At 43.7% G+C, this 6,000-nt stretch overlaps 1 protein-coding gene across 5 annotated transcripts in view; it reads right to left on the reverse strand.

Annotated features, from left to right (window-relative positions):
- Positions 1-6,000, reverse strand: part of LOC141048597 (excitatory amino acid transporter 1-like) — a 260,918-nt gene that overhangs the window by 188,968 nt on the left and 65,950 nt on the right. Inside the window, exon 1 of one of the 5 annotated variants that reach the window (XM_073544392.1) lies at positions 3,216-3,426. The exons of the other annotated variants lie outside the window; for them this stretch is intronic. The gene's annotated coding sequence lies outside the window, so the exon portion shown is untranslated. Of the gene's footprint in view, positions 1-3,215; positions 3,427-6,000 lie in introns of those variants that run through there. 5 annotated transcript variants of the gene reach the window in all.

The following is a 6,000-nucleotide window of genomic DNA, read 5'->3' on the forward strand; positions in this document are numbered from 1 at the left end:
ATTTACACCCAGGCATCAACTCAATTGCACAGTCATAACTCCTATGAGGAGGCAAAGACGCAGACTTGCTCTCACTAAATACATCAGAAAAATCGGCTAGATAATCAGGAATATCATGAGACTGAGGAGAGGTGGAGAAAACAGGAGCGTCCCTAAGAACACACTGACAACCCCAACTCACCACAGACCCAGATTTCCAATCCAAAACTGGATTATGAGTTAGCAACCAAGGAAAACCCAGAACAATAGTATCATGCAAATTATGCAGCACCAAAAATTTACAATTTTCTTGGTGGTCTGGGGCAACTCGCATTGTCACCTGGGTCCAAAACTGAGGTTTATTCTCTGCCAAAGGAGTAGCATCAATACCCCTCAAAGGAATAGGCGTCTGCAGAGGCGTCATGGAAAAACCACAACATTTAGCAAAGTCCAAATCCATCAGATTCAATGCTGCTCCTGAATCCACAAAAGCCTTCGTGGAAAACGTGGATAAGGAGCAGATCAGAGTAATTGCCAAAAGAAACTTAGGTTGTATACTGCCCACAGCAAATGTGTGCGCAAAACGTTTCTCTCGTTTTGGGCAGACAGAAATAATATGAGAGGCATCTCCACAGAAAATACACAGTTTATTACGCCTTCTAAACTCCTGACGTTGCGCCCTAGACAAAACCCCATCACATTGCATAGGTTCAGACGTTTGTTCAAAAGGTGGCAGCGCCTCCCGTGTAGTTTTATGTTCACGTAAATGCCGATCAACTTGAATAGCTAATGACATAGAATCATCCAGACCAGAGGGAACAGGAAATCCCACCATAACATCCTTTACGGTCTCTGATAAACCCTTCCGAAAGAGAGCTGCCAATGCACTATCATTCCATGTAGTAAGGACCGCCCACTTTTGGAATTTTTGACAGTATAACTCTGCAGAATCCTGACCCTGGTTTAATGCCAACAGGGTTCTCTCAGCTTGATCAACAGCATTAGGTTCATCATACAACAACCCCAAGGCTTGAAAAAATGCATCCACATTAGTCAGAATAGGATTTTCAGGTGTAAGAGAAAAAGCCCAATCATGGGGATCGCCACGCAGCAAGGAGATGACAATTTTAACCTGCTGCACAGAGCTCCCCGATGAGTTAGGCTTCAAGGCCAGAAATAATTTACAATTATTCTTAAAATTCAGAAATTTAGACCGATCCCCAGAAAACACATCAGGAGTAGGGATCTTAGGTCCAGCAGCATGTGACTGAATGAGGTAGGTGGAAATTCCCTGCACTTCATCAGCCAGCTGCTCCACACGATCAGACAATTGCTTAATCTCCATTAGGAAAAAGAGAAAAAAATATAAAAAAGAAAAAAAAAAAATTCTGACTTTTTTTTTTTTTTTTTTTTTAACAACCTTTCCTGCTTTAGAGTACCCTAGAATCTGCAGTATGGCTGGTTCTTCTGTCATGAATGGGTCATCGAGGAGAAAAAAGCAAAACAAGCTAAGTCACAGAAAACCAGAGAGGTTGGTAACTATGCAGATTGCAGATCCCTGATCCTACCACACAACTAGCAGCAGCCGTGGAGCGTACCTACGATGTTCCTAGATGCTTCGTCACAGCCGGAGGACTAAATAAGCCTGAAGCATGAAAAGGGGAAAACTAACTGCCCCAGAGCAGACCCCAAAGGAATAGATAGCCCCCCACATGTATTGACGGTGAAACAAGATGAAGGCACAAACACAGGCAGGAAAATAGGCTGAGCAAACGATGGGGCCCAAACTAACTAGAGAGGAAAGGAAAGGAAAGACACAACACGGTCTGCAACCTGCAAAAAACCCTACAAAAATAATGTCCAACACTTCTGATAGCAAAATTAACCCTGAAGTCACTAGACTTCTCCCACTATATCAGCACATTCTGAGACAGAGCAAAAAGAGACCAAACTAGTAAGGGACAAAAAGCAAATTGGAAAAATACTGATAAATAAGAGTGGAAATTCAGCACAGCCCCCAGCCGGGGCTGGCTGACCACACCATAAAACTGAATAGACCAACAAAATCAAGTGTGAACATTAGCAGAAAAACTTAGCTTTAGATGACTGGAACAGAGCTGAAAACCAAGAGCTGACAAGCCAGAAGGAATCACCAGCAACTGAATAGGGCGTTGGCTGTCTTAAATCCAATCTGAGACTCCTGAGGTCCAATCGTCATCCTCATTCTCAGGTGGCAGATCTCCACCGATCAAATCAGCCTCACTACCTCCTGTTACCACCAGAGGGAGTCTGGAAGGAGAACTCACAACTGGTGAACCAGAGAATGAACTCAACACTTTTCCATTTGTTGATCACACTCACTGTCAAAAAGCTTTTTCTAATATCTAATCTGTGTCTCTTCCCATTTATTTTCATCCTTTTGCTTCTAGTATTTCCTTGTGCAAAGGAGAATGTGTGTGACAGCCCTTGAGACCGATATTTGTAGACAGTTATGTCACCCCTCAGTCTTCTCTTTTGCAAGCTAAACATTCCTAAATCCTCTAACCATTCCTCAAAGGACATTGTTTGCAGATAGGTCACCATTCTGGTCGCTCTTCTCTGAACTTGCTCTAGTTTATGTTTTGTTTTTTTTTCAATGTGGTGCCCAGAACTGGACACGGTATTCGAGATGAGTTCTGACCAGAGGGAAGTACAGGGGGATAATTACTTCACGTGATCTCGACTGTATGCTTCTGTTACTGCAACCCAGAATTGTGTTAGCTTTTTTTGCTGCTGCAGCACACTGTTGATTCTTATGCAGCCTGTGAACTATTAGTATACCCAAGTCTTTTTCCCATGTGTTGTTGCTTCACCCTATTCTTTCATTCTGTGAATGTTTTTTCATGCCCAGATGTAGGACTTTACATTTCTCCCTGTTAAAAAATAAAAAACATTCCGCTAGTTGCGGCCCACAGATTATATAAGACAAAATAGGAAATGGATTCAGAGTGAAGTGTTCCCATTTAAAGCATGAACATCACCGTTGCCTATTCAGAAGCAGCATTATTTTGTCAATAACAAAAATTTGAATTGTTCTTTCCCAGACTAACTATCACTAATCCTAATTTCAGAACCAATCTCGAATCAATAAAGTATACTGCAGACCTGGAGTCAATGAAAGCCAATCCTGGCAATACCTGGTTCTTGAAGTACAAAACGTATTAAGCAATACTATATCTGAGGATAAACAAATTTACCTGGATGTCTGGGTGACCCACACAACAATCACCCACACTTAGGCGTTTCACTAGTTGCTTGAGGGCGAGTTGGACAGTTCTTTTAAAAAAAATTAACTACAAGACCACAATATAGACAGAGTCGAAGATCATGTCTGCGTCTTTCTCCAAAGCACGAAACCTGGCAAAGCCGACCTCCAATGGCCCCATCCCTGGTAAATGGACCTGCTCCAGAGGAATATTACTAGCACCCTGTTGCTCACCACATCTTTCACAGATTCTGCAGTCCATCCATATGGCCTAGGTCATGGCCTCCAGCAGAGAACTAGGGGAGTCATGAAGACCCAGAGCATCCTTAAGAGTCTCGGAAAGAACTTTGCAGAAACGGCACCTGAGAGCTGCATTATTCATTATGCATAGAACATCAGTGGATCATTGCTGGAACCCAATGTAGTAGTCTTCAGCAGTGTTGCCCCCTTTGCCAGGTTTATAATCTTTGCCTCAGCAACCAGGATCCTGTCAGGTTCATCATAAATCAAACCTAAGGCATCAAAAAAAAAGACGTCAACACAAGACCATTCTGAGGCTTGTGGGGATAAAGAAAATATCCTATTGCAGGTTCCATGTAATATGAACATGATTATCCCCACCCACTAGAACTCATCCCCTGAAGAAAGAGGTCACAGGGTAACACCCTAAACTGTTTTTTCTCTCCAGAACATTTGTCAGTGAGGTCCATCATAGGTTCCGGTGAGATCAACTATACGTCAAAAGGTACTGTTAGCTCTCCACTGCTGGCAGTGGCTGTAAAGGAAATTTAATCTGTATCAGATTTGCCACCTGGTCACAGAACGTGTAACCTGGATCCATACTGGTGAAAAAGACATGTATAGGTCTGGTAGTAATGTAAGGGCATGACGGTCTCCATTAACTCCTTACAATTTGGGGCAAGTCAATGGGTTGGCAGGGTACGTTATAAAAAGAGGGGTGAGGAAAAGGCATAGTCAGGTCACAGCATGGGGTCAGAATACCAAAAAGGTAGCCGGTCAAGACAAAAGGGCCAGGCAAATGGATGGTCAAAGGGCAAATCTAAGGTCGGGCAACAAAGATCAGAATACTAGAACTTAAACACAAAGCAGACAGACACACACACACTATTTGTGCAGAAACTTCAACTGAGAGAGATTAGAGGCACACAACCAGCTAAATAGCCTGGGAGTCACTCCGAACAGAAGACACCTGTAGGAAACCCACATGCCCCAGCCCTGATTGGGTGACTGGACTGCCACTCACCACACTGACAGCTCAGCATGCCTTTGCACCAAATTGGAGCTACCACTCACCACACTAAGTGGAGGAATCGTAACAGTACCCTTTCTTCTAGAGCAGGGGTCCCCAACCTGTAGCTTGGGAGCCACATGTGGCTCCCGGTCCCATGAATTGTGGCTCGTGGCTGTCTTCCAGTTTGGCGCATAAGCTCCAGATGTAACAAACAGGTATATGAAGAGCAAATCTCAAAATGGTTAATTTTGTGGGTAGCCTTGCACATAAGAGTAGATCTGGATGCACATATGCTGGTGTTAGGGGTTTAGAGATAATTTAAGTAAGGTACGCTGGAGACAGGATGATATTACCTGTTGGAGGAGATGCCTGAAGCTGGATGAGACAGTGTGTTGGGAGTGCTGGATGGGAGAATACTGAATGGGGGTTATTGTGGGGACCGCTGGATCTTAGTATACTGCTTCAGGGTGAATTCTGTGGAAAAGCTTTGGTTATCATTATACCCGTAATGGGGGCTCTGGTTGCCACTACTGTGAGGGGGTAGGGAGCTGGATGTGGCTTGCGACCCTCTCTCAGAGCTGAATGTGGCTTTTTAGGTCAGAAAGGTTGGGGACCACTGTTCTAGAGGAAGCTATCGGACCCCCAAGTTTCTCTAAACCTATAGGAAACCCAGCACGTCCCAGCCTTGATTGGGCGACTGGACTGTCACTCATCACACTGACAGTTCAGCATGACTAAGCCTTAGATTAGACCGCTAAGCAGTCTATCATAATACTGACAGCTCAGCAGGTCCCTGCCCCAGATCGGACGGCTGAGCTGCCACTCACTACACTGAGTAGAGGAATTGTGACAAATAGTCTACCTTTGGCCTTTGTGAATAATACATAATAGAGTGCATGTTACTTTGAAAAAATGGTTAAAAATATCCATTCTGGACAACTATGTAATGCTGCATGTACACAGTTACACACAGGGGCATAACAATCATGGTCGCAGAGGGTGCGACCGAGACCATGCTCGTGGGGGGCCCTCCGACATTGATGTGCAAGTCACTGATGACACATGACAGTAAGAGTACAGTGGGGCAAAAAAGTATTTAGTCAGTCAGCAATAGTGCAAGTTCCACCACTTAAAAAGATGAGAGGCGTCTATAATTTACATCATAGGTAGACCTCAACTATGGGAGACAAACTGAGAAAAAAAAATCCAGAAAATCACATTGTCTGTTTTTTTTTTCATTTTATTTGCATATTATGGTGGAAAATAAGTATTTGGTCAGAAACAAGCAATCAAGATTTCTGGCTCTCACAGACCTGTAACTTCTTCTTTAAGAGTCTCCTCTTTCCTCCACTCATTACCTGTAGTAATGGCACCTGTTTAAACTTGTTATCAGTATAAAAAGACACCTGTGCACACCCTCAAACAGTCTGACTCCAAACTCCACTATGGTGAAGACCAAAGAGCTGTCAAAGGACACCAGAAACAAAATTGTAGCCCTGCACCAGGCTGGGAAGACTGAATCTGC

The sequence above is a fragment of the Dendrobates tinctorius genome, unplaced genomic scaffold (genome assembly GCF_039654945.1).
Source record: "Dendrobates tinctorius isolate UK_male_01 unplaced genomic scaffold, ASM3965494v1 ptg000011l, whole genome shotgun sequence".
In the NCBI taxonomy this organism is placed as follows: Eukaryota; Metazoa; Chordata; class Amphibia; order Anura; family Dendrobatidae; genus Dendrobates; species Dendrobates tinctorius.